This window comes from Tympanuchus pallidicinctus, unplaced genomic scaffold (assembly GCF_026119805.1).
Source record: "Tympanuchus pallidicinctus isolate F22 unplaced genomic scaffold, pur_lepc_1.0 scaffold5, whole genome shotgun sequence".
In the NCBI taxonomy this organism is placed as follows: Eukaryota; Metazoa; Chordata; class Aves; order Galliformes; family Phasianidae; genus Tympanuchus; species Tympanuchus pallidicinctus.
The window spans coordinates 8,340,835-8,360,272 of NW_026294769.1; positions in this window are offsets into that span (position 1 = coordinate 8,340,835).

A 19,438-nucleotide genomic window follows, 5' to 3' on the forward strand; every position below is an offset into this window, starting at 1 on the left:
ATCATTGCTAGTCAGTTAAAGCACAGCCACGTGACACCTAATTGACCAGAGGAATACACAGATTGGATGGTGATATTTTGGAAGTCTTGTGTCAGAAACGGATTAATTTAATCTGAAAGTGATGCACTTCACAGAAAATCCTTAGCTTGTTTGAACTCGAATAGTTTGATTGTCTATATAAAAAATCTGAACCTTCAAATACTTGATAAATCAAATGTCTATCCATATAGGTATAAATTCATACCTAATACAGAAAATATATTAAATAAATACACTGAATTTTTGAATTTTATTTTTCCTGTGGAACAGAGATGTGGTAACTGTATAAACATCACTTAATGGCTTTTTAAACTGATTTTGTATTTATCATGTACATTTTCTTCTATATCTAAAGCAAAGCTTTTCTGGAATTCATTGGTAATCATTTCCTGTAAGAACACTTTCAAAGTTGTGCTCTAAAACTTAATATCACTTGAAGCCACCAGAAGACACCGTTATGGAAAATGCCTAAGAAGAAATTTTTTTATTTTTATTTTTATTATTATTATTATTATTATTATTTTAAATCAGCAGCTCTTCTTAGTAGATTTCATGCATCAATAGAAAAGTCTGTTTTCTACTCAGTTGCCTAACTGGGAATTAACATTTAAAACATTTTACTAGGTCTTGCTTACTAGTTGTCTATCAATAAACAAAATGTTTAAAATGTCAAACATTATGAGGAAGAGAAAGGTCACTGCATGTTTTAGTGCCTTGGAGTTGGGCAGTGGAGGGCTTCTCAAAGCTTCAGCAAGTCGCACTAAGCTGTGTCAGTGATTTCACTGATTTTTCACTCAACTTCCAGGCCAGCATGAGACCACAGAAATATAAAAATAAAGATATAAAAACTTCTCTTTTCACTGAGAATAAAAAGTAATTCTTGAGAAGATGATAAGCCATAATAAACCTAGGCAAGGCAGGAGGACCTTCAGGGAAGGAAAACCTGTGACAAGCAGAGCTGAGCAAAAGCACCACAGGGCAGAAAGCTGAAGTAATACTGTGACCTGCAGTCTGGAAGCACTAAGCGTGACATAAAATGCCCAAATCTTCTGGGAGTCACTGCGACAGAAACTCAACCAATACAACCATTGCCTGTTTCAGCTTGACTACAAATTCCCATCTGCTTTATTAAGCCACTCTCATTTGATGTTTAGTCATGTATGCCTCTGCAGTTTACAACAAATAGAAGACTTTCTGTTTTGTCGTTGGCAGTGTACATTGCCCTGTCTCACAACTGGCATTATTCTGACAAGAACACATTCAGAAAACACCAGATGAGGTAAAACTTTGCAGTTTGATATCAATCCTAATCCAAAAAAGAGCAATACAACCTTACAGTAACAGTCTGTTAGTATTTTGACGGTTCAATAGCGGAATGGACTGAGTTAAAATCCCAGACATCGATAACTTGTCTGAGGGACTGCAGGATTTAAACCTCATAATCGATCAGGCCACCAGAACTGGAAAATTGGAATGTGCCTTGTAATAACTCAGTGGGCTGAAATGTGCAAGATCAGCAAGAATTTTAAATGGGTTGATCTTTACCTGTAACAGTCATTTATTTGTTTTTGTTTTTTATGTATGTCCTTCTATTATTTATCACATGAATAAGGTTTATTGATATTTGGGTTATCTGTAGAATAGACAACAGAAGGAGTTATAGGCTAATGATCTTGCAATGCTTAAAAGTATCATATATCAACAACAGATTTGAAGTGATCACAGTAATGAGCCAAAAGTGGACATTATTAAGAATTGCAAGTCTTTAAATAACACAGAGTGGAAAAAAAAAAGTTTTACATAGTATCTATGGAGGCAGAATGCTTGACTCTCTAAATTGAAACAAAAAATGTCAAAAAAAACCACCAAACCCTAAAGGACTAACAGAAAAGGCAAAACACATTTTAAAAGCACATAAATCACAATTTCCTTCTACGTTACTTTCTTACTTTCAAAGTATCAAGAATTTCTGGATTGCATAAATCTGAATGATCCTCTTTAGAAATTCTTTTACCTTTCAGGTGTGGATTTTCTCTGTCCTTCTTCTTCCAGTACTTTCTCCCTGTGAACTGCAGTCTCCAGTCCTTTGCTTCTACCCTCAAGCCTGTGGTCTCCACAGACTCTCCAGAAACAGCCTCAGCTCTGCCTCTGATCCACTTCATTGTTCTTCCAATGAACAGCCCACACAACCTGGAAACAAACCAAAGGATACTCTCCTGTGTCTGCTATGTAATCTTTGAGGTACAGTTTGGATTGTGGTTCACTGTAAACAATCTATCTCCATAGCTCACCGTCCTTCATGTAGCGTAATAGAATCACAGAATGGTTTAGGTTGGAAGGGACCATAGAGATTATTAACTCAAACAAATGTTCTGTGAACATGTTGCTAGTGCTTCGGGCTGTTGTTGCTCTACATAGTACCTTGAAGCACCTGAAGGGTCTCTAGGACCTGCAGGTAGAGCAGCATGAAGGGAAACAGTTGTTTTACCAGCAGCACATAAATGCTTTGAAATTTCTATTTATTAAACTCTAGAACAACTGTTGAAACTTTTCACAATATTGTCATTACGAACTAAATTGTTTGGAGGTCAGATGAAGCTGGACTGGAGAGTGGGAAGGAAGAGATCAGTTATGCAAATGTGAAATTACCTCAGATACATTTCTCCTCCCACAGTTTTGATTAAGTAATTTCAACTTTAACAAAATTTATTTTATTTAACAATGTATTAGTGTATTTAACAGTGGCCATGCCACTGTAGAGGCAGCTAACTGCTATTCTTTGTAGTTAGGATGTCTTTGCCTAACCCTTGAAAGTATTCTGTCACGCAGAATGAGGAAATATTCCCCATAACACACAGGGCATCCATTTCTCATGGTTGCTAATTGGTAACAAGGAGAACCCAGAAACTCTGGGATCTTCTCAGGGATCATTTTATCTAAGAGGACAATGTTCTCCCTCCTGACCCATTTATAGATGTTTCACAGAAAAGACATTATACCTATTTTAGCCTGCCTCACCAAATACACAATCAATAAACATACAGAGTTCAGGCTAGGTTAAACAATCACAATAGAAAAATAATAAATGGAAAACATGCTCACCAACACTGGAAGCTTACAACAAACTCCACAAGGAGCAATCTCCAGAAAGAGACCCTTTCTAAGAGGCAGCCAGCACTTAAATGGGATCTAGGAGAGGTGCAACCAGGCTCCACCCCTTCTGGCAGCAAAGGTGAATTGTCTTCACCTGTGCTCCTGCAGCTGACTCATTGCTTGCCTCAGGTGGTCAATCAGAGTTTCAGGCCACGATCAACAGTTCCCAAACGTAGCCCCAGTCAATACAAATATTTGCTTCTGAAGCTCAGGCTATCCCTTAAATACTTGCATTTTATTCTTTTCTTGCTCCTGCATGTCTCCTGCTATGGATGCCATGAAACCTAAAAAGCTTTTCTCCTCTTGAGGTCTGCAGTTACATGGAATTCCAATGTTACATGTGTAATTTGACAAATCAATATATGTCATATACACTCCTGTCTTACTTTTATTCTACTGTATCCTACAGTTGCAAAAAAAAAAAAAAAAAAAAAAAATAGGAAAGAAAGAAAGAAAGAAATCAACTCTCAAAAATCCAAAGAACTTACAAAAGTCAAATCTCAGGTGAATCAAATGATTTTTCTAGAATATTAACTCGTCCAGCAGGCCTAGAAAAAGTTTGTGACAGCTGTCCTAAAGACCTTCAGGGCCTACAGCCCAAAGTCTTGGTTACAACATCATAAAAGTTGAAGTTTTAGATGATGTAAGTGCTGCTGTCTTCATTCTACTCTTTTTTGCAGAATATCCTTCAGGAACCACCAGGACTCAAGTCCTGCCTTGCCAGCAATTGCAGTTGCATTAAGTGCTGCCAAATTTTGAGAATTATTTGGCACTTTGAAATAGTCTGAGCCAGAAAAATGATTGTTAGCTCTCCACATGGGCTGTCAGAGTGGAATATTAAACCAACCTGAGCATTCGTTTTTGGTATGTTCCTGTCAGAACTGATTTATGTGTGAAATCGCCCAACTCTCAGGGCATATTTTTAATACATTTCTCCTGTGAAGTGCTTTGAATGATCTGCTAAGCAAATAGCTATAGGGACTTCTTTAGATTCGGGGAGAATAGCATGAATTCTCACTTCTGGAGAAACAGGCCTTTGTCCCAGTGATCATTACCAGTATTTGTAAATATGCAAGTGAAGGACAAGGGGATTATATTTTATGTTAGATGTAAACTGTTCACCTTCAGGGATCAGAAAAGAATTTTTTGTTGAAGTGCTGGCTGGTAATAATTGTCCGGTCTTGTTACTGCTTTTCTGGAAGTTAGCTCTTGGCAGCTGCTGGGTAAGGAGGATGTGACCAGCCAAGCATTCTGAAGTAACTTGAAAATGACATGATATAGTTTCTTATTTCCAGTTTGAATTTGTAGCTCTTTTCCACAAAGTCAGAAATAATGTGTTTTGTGTGTAAAACCATGGATTCCTAGCAAGACAAATGCAACTTTATTCCTGTTCACCACAGAAAAAGAATATTGAATGAGAGGCTTAGGAAGACTTGCCAAAGATTTTTAACAACTCTCAGTACAAATATGGGAGCACTTTTACTCAGAATAGTCTGGTTCAATACCTGTTTTAAGGACAGCCTGTTGTCATGACAGATAATCTGCTTCAGTTTCATTCTGAAGATACAGATGAAATGAGTACCAGTAGATTGCACATTCCTTCTTTCCTGAGGAATTCTGTATAACTTACTAAACCTGGTTACTCTTGCAGCATGTCTTTCTGACCATAGATGTGATTTTATTATGTAAGCAAATCTTGCAGTTGCTCCCACCAAATGAGTGCTCTATGGACTTGTTTCAGCCTTACGCTCATACCATCAGCTTACAGCACTGCCCCGGCCCTCTGGATCCTACATCATTCCTGATGAGGGGTTAAGAAAAGATTGCCACTTCGGACACAAATCTATTTCACCAATATTTATGGGTGATTGTTTAAGATGAAGAAGTATTTTTCTCACTGTTTTTTGTTTGTTTGTTTGTTAGTTATTTGTTTTTTGTGCATGTGCGTGTGTGATTTTTAAATCCATCCTCTGGATAAATGACAGGAAATCAAAAATGCCTGGGGGTTGACATGCATTAATGTCATACCTCTGGAACAAGCCACAGCAAGCTCACCTGTTATTTTCCATTTAACACATGTAAAAAGGGGGGTGATTAGTTGCTTTTTAACATAATTCTCTGTGTTGTTATACTATCTTGTGGTCACAAAGGAGGCTGCACGCCTTTGTTTTATACATTGCATAAATATAGTAAAAATTACAGCATTTTCTGAAATGACTGTAATGTAATACAAAGCTAAACACAGAGTACAATAATTATTATCTTGTTTATTCAGCTTGGATCCTGAACCTACACCATTCTCTAGAGGCTGCATAAGGAATGTGTAGCAGAGCCACAAATTAAAACTGATTCTCTGAGTCCAATGCAAAGTCTTACTAGTAAGGCCAGCCTTTCTTTCTCTGTACATATCAACAACAGTAAGTTGTAAGTTGTTGTAAATACCAAAAAACCATGAATTTGCAAGTCACGATTTTCCTGACTGGTTCTTCTTTCTGAAAGACAATACCTACAAAAGGTCAGCCAAAAAATCAATAAGTAAAGTATGTGATGACAGAAACAATCACTGGAGATATAACTATTTGGCACTGAATAAAAACCCATATCAGCAAATCATCCCATTAGTACAAATACACATGCTATTCTTTGATAATACCTCAGTGTGTAGGAACAGACTTATTCCAAAAGTTAAATAATTCAAATAAAGGATTACTTTAGATAAAAAGAGGAAGGAAACCAGATGTAAATTTAATTGTGTGGGATTTTGTATTTTTAAAAGTTAAATTCTCAGGCTAGGAAAATCTATCATGAAAGCACCAGGCGAACAGGACTGTCTTTAACAACAAATAAGTCACATTCTATGAAGAGGGTGGTAAATGGGTGAAGCTATTTTTATGGTTTTAATTTGAACACTAAGTAATATTTCGGCTTATTCTGCAGCAGTGAATAAGCCAACAGAAGCCAGGCAGGAAACCAGGATTTTGGAGTTGTCATGGTAGGAATTAGAGGAAAACAGCAAAATACATTATTCACCTCCAAGGTAAAACCAACAAGAGTTTAGAGTTTACTTAAAAACAATTTGTGGAGGCTCTCCATTTAGTCACACCTGAAGGCCAGAGAAAGTTTCAAGCTCTTTTGCTTTCACACTCTGGCTTCCTATTCCTGATTTGGAGCTGTTCAGATCTACATTTATTATTTTAGTTTTCATAGGCAGGCAAGAGATGCTGAAGCAAGTGCTGGGTTGAATCTGACCAGGATTTTTGTTTTAGTCCTGTCTTCAGTCACATACAACTAAAGGTAGGCTAAAATAAGGGGGGAAATATACAGGAGTTAAGTCTGTGATGCTTTCTACAACAGGACACTCAATCTCATAAATATCCACCAGCCATTAAGGAGAAAAGACATTTACGGCATTGCAGAACAGCAGGTAATTAATGACAGGTTACTTCCATTGTCACAGTGCTGATGAGCTCCTTGTTTTAATGCATTTCACAAAGGCTGATTTCTGTCTCAGATAGAAGTCAGCATAGTAGGATTTCAATACATTGGACCTATCACTGAAAGTCTATATCCTCTTTTCCAATCTGCTGATTAGGGAAGATACGATCAAGTTGGATGGCACCTCTCAGGAAACAAAGAAGGCATGGTGTTACATATCTAAGTCAGTCTAAACAGCCTGAGACAGAGAATGCTATCTCTTTTCCATACACATATCCTCTAGATTTGGTGTTTCTTATGCCTTTTCATCCTGTCATCAGTATTTTTGCTTCATAGTTTTTTATTTTCTGCTCCATTGGTGTCATTCTAACACTCCTCAAGCAATTTAACTAGTGTTTTGGCACTTCCATGAAGGACAATCAAACACAGACCTATGTATCCTGAGGTCTGACAATCTGGGATCAATTCACTTGAAAAGAAATCTATAGTTCCTTGGGTGAAAGCTGAAAAGACAAACAAACGTAAATAACAAACTGTGAAGGGAACTGAGTCCAAAATGCTGACATTTCCCAGCTCAGCTGATTTGGAAATAATGATTTTCTGATGACTTACTGGTGTCCCAATGGGGGGCCCTTCTTTCCTTCCTGCTCCTTTTGTGCCCCTAACCAGAAGTGCCCAGGAGGATGATGGTTTTATTCATAACATGAGCTTACAGCTGGCTCATGTTCAACCTGGTGTCCATCAGGAACTCCAGACTTTTTTCTTCAGAGTTGCTTTCTAGTCATCATTTGGCCCCACAAACTGTGCTAGTGCATGGAGTTATTACTCCATGTGTGCAGGACTTTGCATTTCCTATGGATAAAATTAAAGAGATTCCTGTTGGATCCATGCTCCAGCCTGTGAGGGTTCCCTGAAAGGCAGCACGATTCATCTTGCCTATCAATTGCTGGTTCACCTCTGCTTCTACTTCTACTCCAAACTTAAGAATAAACATTATCCACTGCTCTTCACTTGCCCAGGCAAGCCAGTCATCTCATTAGAAAAGGCTGTCAGGTTGTTCAGACATGATTTCTCCTTCATAAATCTGTGCTGACTACTGCCAAGCACATGCAGAGTAGCACTGCAGTCATCCTGATGTAGATAAGAACCCCCCTCTCTGCCTGCAACTGCAGCCACAGATCCTAGGTTTCTTACTGCTATGATATTTTCCTGAGCGCTTTGATCAGATGTTGTCAATCTACAAAGAAATCTATTGGGAAAGGGAGATGTGAGGATAAACCAGAATTTCACAAAGAACTGTTCAGTTACTTAGAAGAAACCCTGTTTTAGCTAGCCAAAAATTCACACTTACTTACATTTTATTTTCATACACTCCCTAAGCAAGTGCTCCAAGAGCATCATATTGTCCTAATACCAGAAATAAGGGTGAGATGCTGATAATTGGCTGTCAATCAGTTTGTTTTTGTCATGCTTCTTTCTAGTGCTATTACCAACAAAAAAATAAAAACAAAGTTTTTATCAGTTCCATTGCAAAACTTCTGTTCATGTAATGCGTGTGCTATTTCCCCTTTCACAGAGGAATGAAGGAGTTAATTTCTGGAACACCATCCATATTCTCTGTGAATGTTTTGCTGGTATAACAAATGATGACAGCAGTTTATCATTCCCTAATAATCACTATTCTTTTAAGTGGAGAAAACATTTATTATTGTGCAATGCAAACATCAGCACATACTAAGAAGAGAATACTACAAAATGTATAATAATATTCACCTGTAAGATAAGGAATTCAGGAGATACAATGAACTTGAAGCTGAAGGTGGTTCCTAAAGAATAAGGAATACTTTCCAGACAGTTCTTCACATAAATCAAGTTACTGAGAGATGTTTAAATATTAAAAATATATAAGTTAAATTACATACAATGAGATATTCAGTCATGAACCTCTCTTCTAATTATTGTTAAGACAGGCAAGAAATCAGATCCAGCAAGTAGAAGAGACACTGTCAAATACTACAGACTCTTATAATTTATAATAACTATATATAACTATATATATAACTATATATAACTATATAACTATATAGAATAATTTATAATAACTGAATTTACTTCATCATTTTTTCAGAACTAAATAACATACTAAAAATTGTAGTTCTTCTCATCATGTTCAAAGCTTTCTCTCATTTCAAAGCCTAATATCTGCGTTCTTCATGAAATCACACCTACACTCTATCCAGTTTACTTTGCATGGGGTTCATTCTGTAGCATCTCTTCCCAATTTTTACAGTCTTTATTCTATGCCTGAGAAGAAAGGCAGAACATCCCAGACTACATGAAAACAGCTCCTCTCCTTTTTTTGTCTCTTTGTTTTGTAGATGTCATAGAGTAGATTGGACTGTGGAAGGTCTGATAAAGTTCTGATCTAGAAAGGAATTGCAGCTTGTCTGGGAACCTTGACACAAGTTCATCCAGCAGAGAGGACGAAACAACAACAGGCTCAAAAAAAACCAACAACAACAACAAAAAACCCTAACAATTGAAACTCTTCTGTTTGCCATTTGGATTCCAAAAGGAATATGGGACTCTTGCATTTAAAGCAGACTGTGGGTGACCTGCTGAGGAGTGAAGAGTCAGGCAGCCGAAACAGAAAGATAATATTCTCTGAATGCATCACTGGTGTTGACACCTTTCCACAGGGTGTTTCACCTTTGGCTTTGTGATAGAAACAGACCCATGTGGAAAATTTCCTCTTACTCTAAAGCTGGTGGCAGCGACTGCATTCATGTTTGCTCTCCCTGATGCACACCGATTTCAAAAGGATTTAGAACAGATCCTGAACAATAAAGCACAAGGCCACCAGCAAAGCTGACAAACTTTCTAAAACCAAACCAGAATTTGTTAAAAACAAATCATAGAATCATAGAATGGTTTGGGTTGGAAAGGACCTCAAGGATCCTCACGCTCCAACCCCCCAGTCACAGGCATGGCCACCAACTTCCATATCTGGCACTAGACCAGGCTGCCCAGGCCCCATCCGACTTGGCCTTGAACACCTCCAGGGACAGAGTATCCACAGCCTTTATTCAAAGCTAAATTTGTGCAAGATACAAAGAAATCAGTCAGTTCTTGAGTTTTATTATTTATCTACTGTAAAATCTTCCATGGCATGTAACTAGGCTATCTGGTAGAAAAAGGGGCTGTACAGAACTGATAAAATAACATGAGGAGAAAGATCGTTATCTCGACCCTTTTAAATTGAACCCTGCTAACACTTGGCATGCAAGCTGAAAAAACAAAGTCCTGAATGCCAATGTTTGTTAATCATTTAAATTCACTAAATCCTTTGTGTGTTGGGAGAAACAGAGAACAAAATTAAAGCACACATCTAAATATACAAACTTGTCAAGACCAAAGGACGAATTTTAAAAACATGCCACAGTACCACACTATGAACAAGAATCTGAACAATATTTGTATATTTCCCTGTAACTCATAATGGAAATGGACTCAAAGCTTAAAAGAATACAGTAGACAAGAAAAATAGGTCCTATGTTTGTACCTTTTCACTTCTACAGTGAATGACTAAACTCTATGAAATTTTTGAGAAGTTGGACTCTTAGAACTCCTGATAAAGTTGCCTTAGACTTGGCTAGTTCCCCTACAGAAGTAATGAAACTGCTAGGAAATTTTCTCAGCCACACTTATGCTCTTTATGACTGCAGCACCCATTAGCCACAGAGACTGTCTTCCTCATCAAAGCCTCGCTATTTGCTAACAGCTTTTCTTCCTTTCCCAGCTGCAGGAACGACAGGTTGCTTGATCACTTGCTTACATGGGCACACAAATGTGCAGATATAACTGAACTTTGCTGTTAGCCTAATATGATTAGACACAAGCATTTTGCAGGATCATACAAAGATGTAGCTTGAATGTCATTTAAATTCCTTCCTCTTTCCCAGACAAGGTTAACTTCAAAGTCTAGATTGGTTTACCCAGTTCCAAGAAGTGTCCCCAAAGGTGGAGATTCCACTCCTGGTATGTGCCTCTAGTCCAGCATTTGTAGCTGCTGTAGTCTTCTCACACAACCACAGTTCTGATGGAATATAATATCCTAGAGCAGCAGCCTCTGAGACAGGGAAATGAAAAGCTGGGAATACAGATGTGGCAATCATGGCCTGCCTCATGGAGATGAAGTGCAGATGTTAGCTCAAGGAATATGTCCAATTGGAAACCAGAGAAAATTTGTATCTGGTACAACTGACGGTTCCAGTGAAAGGAACCAGTCACCAGTAGCAATACGTTTATATGATACAGAGTTCAGTACAGAGATCTGCTTGAGGCAGACACTCAAGCACTAAATCCCAGACATGTCACTGCAAATATGAGGTTGTTATCTCTGCAGAAAGGCAAGATTCATGCAGAGGTATGCCCAAGCTCAGATAACGTAATCTCTTTTGAGTTTTGCCAGTCTGGTGGCCCAATATCTACCTGCAGCTTGGAAAGAGTTGATTTATCCTTTGTAAAATGGCCACAAGCCACAAAGTTATCTATGGACAACACTGATGTGTTCTCTGCTATTTTATTAAAACCAAAGTTAAGAGGAAAGCCTTTCACTGCATGGCTCAAGAGGACAAGAAATAAGATACAGGTTACTATTCAGATGGCCATGGTTTTTGCTTGCCAAATTCAGGCTAGAGGTCTAACACACAGGCACGCAAGCTTTTGGCTTGCCTGAGGCACATTGGGTGAAGACAAATTGTCTTGGGCTGCATATAAAATATATAATATAGTTAATGCCTCTAAGTAACAAAGCTTTTCATGTTTATATTTTTTATATTACAACATTAAAAAAGGAGGGCAACAAAAACATAAAACTAGTGGGATATTTTACTTTATCTTTGTGAATCTAAGGCAGAAGTCTGGATTGATGAAAGCTGCAAGTCTTAGTGAGTTCTCAAGGTGCTTATCAGAGATTTTGTCTTTATAAAACATTCCTTGATATACACAAAATCTGGCAGCATGTTTTTACATATAATGTCTTCCCAAATTGTAATCTTTGAAAACTGACATGATTTCCTTATAAATTAAGCAGAGTACCATATTATTTGTCTTGACAAAAAAGCATGCACCTGTCTGTTTATCACTGGATTCTCTTCTTTCATCCAGGACTTTTCTTGTTTTGGGGCCCTGTTTTCTTTTGAGATGACATTAGGTTTGCTGAAGTATTATTTTAAGCAGGCACTGTGTTTTACTCACCCATGGCACAAGTGCATATGATGTGCAATACACAAGGGATTCAATCTGACTGTGTGTGGCAGCCGCTGGAACCAGCACTGAACTGCACTGCACCCTTCTCTGTCCTGGTTTCAGATCAGACAGTACCAACACCATGTTCATGTGTCGTTGTTGCTGAGCAATGGGAGCACACCCAGGGTGCACCTCCAGCTAGGCTGGGCTGCTTGGCAGGGCAGTGATGCTGCTATGATGGCACAGGGAGGCTGGAGGATGGGCTGAGCTGGGCTGCATGTGGCCTGTGGGCTGCAAGTTGGATGAGTTGGATGTGGCTGGTCTAATGACTGGCTTTGTTTTTCCACATTTGTGAATTACTCTCACTGAGAACCATAATCTTGCAACGTGGAAAGGATGCTGTAAATATTCAGCTTCAATACTTCAGAACAGAGTAGCTGAACACTGAAAGAGCTTTTACTAGAACTGTCTGGTCTATTCTGATTGACATCTCTTGGACAAATTGGGCTGTCCAGGAGAGAGATCAAACAATAATCAAACTACAGCTCCTGAGGACTTTTTCTCTCATTGGAAGAAAAAAGGTGAGGTTGAATTAAATACAGAATAGTTTAGTACTTCACTTCTGGTATTTTCCAGCTTCCTTAGCGAAATGGTTCAAATTCTGACTGGCAAGGGAAATAATAACAATCTACAACTTCTGTTTTGAAGATATCCCCAGGGAAGAATCTGAGGACAGACTGCTTCAAAAACAATATTCAGGTTGTCTTTGTTACCTGTGATCTGAAGAGATGATGCTGGGCAATGACCAGCTTTGCTTCAAGCACTGCTTGTTAGAATGGCAGCACCTCACAGCTACTTGCTTTGGCAGAAACATAAGCAGAAGCTTAGAAAGGAGTCACAAGGTATAAGTCATTTATTCAACTTCACATCTCACCTTTTTATTCCTTTTTTTTTTTTTTTTTCTCAAAAATTAAAACATTTAAGACCTAGGCAATTAGGTTTCCTCATTTAAATTAAATTACATTAGAGTTCCTTACTGGTTTAATCAGTAGTTTTTAGCTAATCTACTACACGTCCTTACTGATTAAATTCAAAGAAAGCAAAGCAACACAAATGCACAAAATCCTATTTATTGCCTCTCTCAAACAAAACAAAACAAAACAAAACAAAAAAAAAAAAAACCAACCAAACACTCAAACCAAACAAGCAAAAAATAAGCAATAACTGTAGATAAATAGACCTAAAAACGTTTCATTGCTTTTGTGCAGTAGGTATACAAGTTTTATTTATACAATGGCTAGTATCATGCATGGTTTGTTTGCTTCAGCAAAATCCTTCAAAAATAAAACAAATGTGATACAGATAGACTGTTGATGTTTAATCATATTCAGGAGACATCCTAAAATGATATCAAAGCTGATTTGTCCTGGTATTTTGGAGTTTCTAAAGTGTGGCATTCTGGGAAGGGAAAAATGCTTGGTTTAGCTACTAATATATCTGTACTATTCAGAAAACTCATTTCCTCATAAATGAAAGAAAAATGCTAGTAACACTATCCCATTTATATCTTCATACAGAAGACTCAATTCATGACTTTTCAAAAGATCAAAGAGAGTTTAATCAGTCTGTTACTCCTCTAGCTGTCCTTTTAGTTTGTATTGAAGACAGTGCAATATTTGCTTTCCTTTAATGAGGATCTTTCCAAGTACTCCACAACATGTGAAAGATGACAGAGTGAACCTTGTTTTGACATACATCAGCTGCCTCTCAGGTCCTCTGGGCTTGAATGGGTTGAGTTCCCATTAAGAACTAGGATTAAGTCATACTAAGAAGTATAAACACCAACATGGTCCCAGCTTGGAATGAAAATGCAAGTTTTGAAAAATAAGTTCCCGCTTTAAAAACATTTTCAAACTTATTGGTGTTTTTTTTTTTTTTTTTTTTTTTTGACATCTTATTAACAACCATTTCTCCAAAAAAGATTAGATCTCTTAGAAAGAAAATTAAACAGGGCATCAAGATTGATGAGCCTCTTTTGTAAGATGTGACTTTGCAGCAACGCTATGAATTTGCTTTACCTTCTGTTGGAGATCAATTCTCCCTCAGGTCAATACAAAAGATTTCTGCTACAAGGGTTCTAAGAGGCTATTTCAGGCCTCAGCCAAAATAAATCATAAATCAAGAAGTCTATCTGTCACTGCCTCTGAAATGAAGTTAATTCTACGAGCCAGAAATGATAAATAGAAGTGCTTGGGGTTAAATCTGTTAAACAGTCTCTAGACTTTGTAATCATTTTCAGTCATTTCAAAATTGTTCTGAACTTTAATCAATGGACAGCCTCGTGTTTCTTTCTCTCCTGGTGTTTTCTTCTAAAGTGATCTTTTATTTACTTTTGAACAATGCCCTGATACTTTAGGACTCCTTACAGAGGCAGTCACAGTGAATATTGCTTGATGTATATTCTCTCCAGTTGCCTGTTTGTATAGTAACAAAGCCACAAAAATGATCCAAGGGATGGACAGGTTGAGGGAGCTGGGGCTGTTCAGCCAGGAGAAGAGAAGGCTGTGAGGTGACCTGATTGTGGCCTTTCAGTACCTAAAGGAGAGCTACAGGAAAGAAGGGAACAGACTCTTCAGCAGGGTCTGTGGCGACAGATCAAAGGAAAATGGCTACAAGCCTGAAGAAGGTAGATTTAGATGGAATAAAAGGGAAAAATCTTTTACAGTGAGGATGGTGAGGCACTGAAACAGGTTGCCCAGTGGTATTGATGTTCCATCCTTGGAGACTTTCAAGGTAAGGCTGGAATAAGATATTGGGCAACATGATCTACTGTGCGTGTCCCCATACATTGCAGGGGAGTTGGACTAAATGACCTTTAAAGGTTCCTTCCAAATCTAAGGGTTCTATGATTCAAAGAAGATGCATCAAAATGTATTCTCTAGCACTGCAGCTGCTCAAGGCCATCTTATCAGAGATCGGTGATGGAAGTTTGATGTAACAGCAGAAGAGTGTTTGAAGAGCACGTGATCCTACTGTTGATATACTCAGTAGGGAGCAACACAAGAATATACTGCAGTGCACACACTCTCCTACAAGGAGACACTGTAGGTGGCTGCATTTCCCCAAACACGAGCTCACCACAAGCTGACCAGGAAGCACTCATTGTCTAAGGCAGGTCACTGACTGTGTTGGTTCAGCACATTTCTGTACCGTAACATCCTATACTGCTGTCTTGGTTGGAATTTTCATCTAACTTCAACTGCAAATTTAGATGGACTGAAATATTGCAGATGACAGCAGTGCAAGATGCCCTATCTCCTCAGAAAGCAGGTCCACTTACGGGTGGTGAAACTGCCTTTATTTTTTCCCTTGTTACAGTTTTCTAGCTGAGATCAACTGGGCAGTCTATCTTGGTAAAGCCACTGCATTTACTCTGAAATCTGAGGAATTAACCACAGGCAGTGTGTGATCCCTTCAGATCAAGTCTTCTTTCTCAATCCCAGCATGCAGCAAGGAAACTTGAGGGGAAAAAAAAACCACAAAGCAAGTATACTGAAAATTAATCCATGACTTTTCAAATATATTACTCCCACTGTCATGATCCTTCATCTTCTTTCTTGAAAAAAGGCTCCTATACATGCTGTGAGCAGATTTACAGCAACGGAAATCTGGGTATTGATCACGGAGTGCTTATTTGCTGACTTGCCAGGGACTGATTTTTCTTCCCCCCTCGGAGATGGTAGGAACAGGAAAAAAGAGATTGTAGATTCTTTTTCTGACATCTCACATACAACCAGTGCTAAAGGCATGTATTATGTACACATATTCTTGGTTTCCCTTGACAAGAGATTTTTTAGCAAAGAATTAAATGAACTTAAATGATGACACAGCAATCTACATCATATTCTCTAGTTCAGAGGTATTGGTACCAGAGAAATATTTCCATCTCTTTTTCTACTCTGAACATCTGGTAGGGAATGAAGACTTCTGCAGAAGACAACCCAGAATGTGCAAAAATTCCCCCATATAAGCTCAGAGACATGAAGTCATTTCATTAAGAGATGAAGAAAGCACCTGTGCTTAAAGAAAATGGATTTTATAGCAATAGTTTCTGAAGTACACAGCAAGAGACAGGAAAAAGTTCTTCCACTGCTGACTCTGCTGGCTTTCAGCCATTTCTATATGCTCTACATCTTTTATCAACAGCACTCCCAGACTTCTATGAGAAAAAAAGTCTAGTCACTACCATTGAGAATATTACCATGAAACAGAAAAATTGACGGAAAACACGAGACGCCTTCTGGAAGCAGAATCGTCTGTGGAAGTTAGGCTACGTCCTAATGCAAATGTTCAAAATGCACCTGGATACCTTCTGGCATGAGAAAGACAGCTACAAGTCAAGAGGAGAGAGAAGATACCACTGAAATACATGCATCTGCAAAAGAAGAAAAGCAAATGACAGAAGGGTGTATGAAAAGGAACAAGTACAAAGAAATAATTGAGACAGAATGAAAACAGGGACATGGAAAGAGAAAGCAGTTAGATTTTTTCCAGACTGTACGTGGTCACACTTCAGAAATAACATTTTAAGTCCACTTTTTCCACAGAAATAACGCCTGTAGTTGACACTAAGGTATTATATAGTAATTAAGAGACAAGGAGCTGGTTCATGCAATCTGAAAATGGAGGATAGGCAGCAAACCAGGTAAAGTGTTGTTTTAAGATGCATATATAACTGATGCAATTGAAACACCTTGATTTACAGTGGATCACAATATACACAGAGCTGCACAGAATCTTAAAACTTGTTATTTAACAAGAGTTGTATAATGAGGGAATTTACAGATTTTGATGAGAAAATCATTTAAAGCAACTGTGTTGTCCTAAGTAACCATAACTCACGGGTGAGGGAAGTAAGAATTTCTAGGCTCTATTTAGTAATTGGTAATATATTCCCGTGTTATCAACACTGTTTAAGACACAAATCAATAATTCAGCAAAATATTTCACAGGTTGCTAGGATGAAAATGCAACCCTGCCAGACCCAATAGCATCTTGACCACTTATTCTATGCCACCTACTTCATGCTCCATTCCCACACCACCCAATACATCATTAACCATCCCCACTCCCTTCTACCCAGGTGTCATTCCTTTAGCCTATAGGCCAAACTGCAAAGTCCACTGTTCGCCTCCACTCTCCATCTGATTTTCTTACTGGCTGTACGGGACTATTAAAGAGTGAGCAAATCTCGTTGATCACTCCCCAGCTCTTCAGTAAAGAAATGCTCTCTTGGATGGGACATAGGGAGACTTGGTTGGTGCGATATTGCTGCTTCTGCGCTGTCATTGTAGCAGTCAACAACAGCTGCTCTTTTGACCTGCGGCAATCCCAGAAAGGAAGGGTCCTCTGAGGGATCAGGCAAGGCAGACAGCTATTGAATCTTCTCTGTCCCCATCACTGATGAACCAAAAGCCCTTTGGATTCTTTCTGTATCCTTAAAGCACTCTCCCCTGGGGCAGTCTCTGTCAGGGTTGTATGGAGCTTCCAGGATGCACCCAAGTGGATATTTTTTCCAATTTTTTCCACTTGTTCCCAGTTAGGCTCATCTTAGCCTATGGACAGATGTTACAAAGGATGACCCTGATTTCAAACATTTTACAAATCAAACAGAAAAAAGGGAACAAAATAAATGAAAAATAATTCTGTCCATTTTACAGATGAAAAAATTGATGCACAGATTGCCTTGCTGGATATCACACTAGAAATCTTGGGCAGAATCAGGAATCAAAACCTTGAATCTGAACTTGTAATGTGTACTTTTGACATGCAAACATTTTCAAATGTTAAAGGAAACTTGTTTTTTTGTTACTGTTTGTTACTTGGTTTAAGTCAACAAATCAGAACCAGTATGTTTACTAAATACTTTTTTTTCCCCCCTCCATGTGAAGAGCAGTCCTCCTGACACCAACTAAAAGCACTGCAAGGCCACAATTTATTTCAATGGCCTTCTATGCCTCTCTCCTAGAATAAAGGTTAAAAAAAATTAGGGTCATCAACAGCTGACAGCCCACATTGAATCACTTGTTCAGTGTTATGTATCTTATAGTTCTTCTTGTATTTAGACACAATGCATCGTACTTTTAGTAACAAATTGTTCAGTGTACAAACACACTCCGATTTCTCTCCATGTATGTGATTTGGATAACTGGCTTGTTTCTACTTCTATCAGCTCCCATTGATGCTTTTTGTTACAGACCCAGATGGACAAGCTGTGCCTTTCATAAGAATGAAATGCAGCGCAGCTCCCCTCCACCTCTGGGGATGCTTGGGGACAGAATCAATTCCAGGGTCATACAAAATTCCATAGATGATACAATCTGCATTCTTACTTACTGGGATGGGCTACAGCCTCACAGAAAGCATTCACACACAACACATGTAAGGCTGAAGCAGCACCATGAACCCTCAAGGCCATTTGCTATCCACAACCTTACATGGACTGCCCAGGGAAGAAATAAGCACCTTCTCACAACCACCGTGTTCCTTGTGTCACAGCAGCAGCAAGTGACCTCATATTTATCTCAGTGCCATTGAAATGATGGAAGGTGCTGAAGCTCAAACTTGAGGTGGAACAAGAAATAGTTTTCAAAAGTTACAAACTTAAAGGTATCTATCAGAATGGGTAATGGGTGTGGCACGTGTTCTAAAGGCGCATCAGAAAGTCAGCAATCTACAGCAATGAAAATATGAATCTCAGCAATCTATCAATACATACTTTGTATACTAAACTTCCAGAGATGTTGTCTACTGCACATCCTCTTTTGATACATTAGAAATTTAAGTGATCATCTGAAACTCACAATTACTTACATCTCTGCTTAGATCAAATCTGAATATCTTGCAGTGCTACAGAGCTTGCATAAATGACTGAAAAAAATAGCAATGTAATCATTCTTTGATGAAGCCCAACGTTAGAAATACAAACCAAAAATTGGTCTATTCTGCCAGCTGGCTTTCCAAAGCCCAGATTTTATTTTATTTTTTTTTCTTTCAGCCTGACTCACAGTAAGTCAACCAGTTTGTTTTTAATTTAGCTCTGATGAGGATGAACTTGCCCTGACATACTGAATCGCAGAAGTTCATACCATATCTTGAATATTTTCTTTTAAGACATTAATCTGGCTTTGGCCCAAACAAAGCAGGAACACAAAACAAATGTTGTCACAGACCACAGCCCAACCTGCTGCTGAAAATCTTTTAATGGAAAAATACTGCTGAACTTTATGTTGAAGTTTTGTTAAGAAAGAAATGTGGTATGCAAAGTATACACAATTTTGTAAGTGATCATATTTCTTAATGCAATCATCCAAGGAAGAGAAATGGCTCTAGCAGCAGTAGTCCACATAGTGTTGTCCCACTCTCCCCCCTTCCTTTTCCTACTATGTGCAATATTGAACATTTCAGAAAGCACTGAGGGTTAGGACAACAGACTGCAGACCATAAGACACGTCTGTCCAACCTTTAGCCCATAGGTCCATGCAACCCTGGACAGCTAGTA